The sequence below is a fragment of the Sinocyclocheilus anshuiensis genome, unplaced genomic scaffold (assembly GCF_001515605.1).
Source record: "Sinocyclocheilus anshuiensis isolate Anshui unplaced genomic scaffold, SAMN03320099.WGS_v1.1 scaffold447, whole genome shotgun sequence".
In the NCBI taxonomy this organism is placed as follows: Eukaryota; Metazoa; Chordata; class Actinopteri; order Cypriniformes; family Cyprinidae; genus Sinocyclocheilus; species Sinocyclocheilus anshuiensis.
In genome coordinates, this window is record NW_015552615.1 from 614,455 (window position 1) to 614,828 (window position 374).

Below are 374 nucleotides of genomic sequence, written 5' to 3' on the forward strand. Positions count from 1 at the left end.
GATATCTGCTTCGTCATGCCTGGAGCTGATCTGTGCTGGTCGCTGAGGAAATACATCAACTTCGCGCTGTGGAGCGCCGGATCGACTTTCACCGTTCGACTAGAAGAGGTGCGGTGCAGATCGATCAGTGTTTGACATCCGCGAGAGCGATTCGAAAGCGCACGGAGCAGTCTGCTCTCTTTAGCTCTCGTGGTACTGTAATCGGTCTGCACAGTCAGTCCGAGACAAGTCCAACACACCTACTAGTTTACACCAGTTACACTCAGAGATGTGGCGCACACATGAGGCTGTAGTGCGAATGCGTCCCAGCCCCCTTAGATGTAAGGCTACATTTACACTGGTGCGTTTATGTTTTAAAATGAAAACGATCCTCG

General features: G+C 51.1%; 1 protein-coding gene across 4 annotated transcripts in view; it reads left to right on the forward strand.

Moving 5' to 3' along the window:
• LOC107666068 (E3 ubiquitin-protein ligase Itchy-like) overlaps positions 1 to 374 on the forward strand; it is a 28,511-nt gene that overhangs the window by 4,924 nt on the left and 23,213 nt on the right. The gene's annotated exons all lie outside the window — the stretch shown is intronic.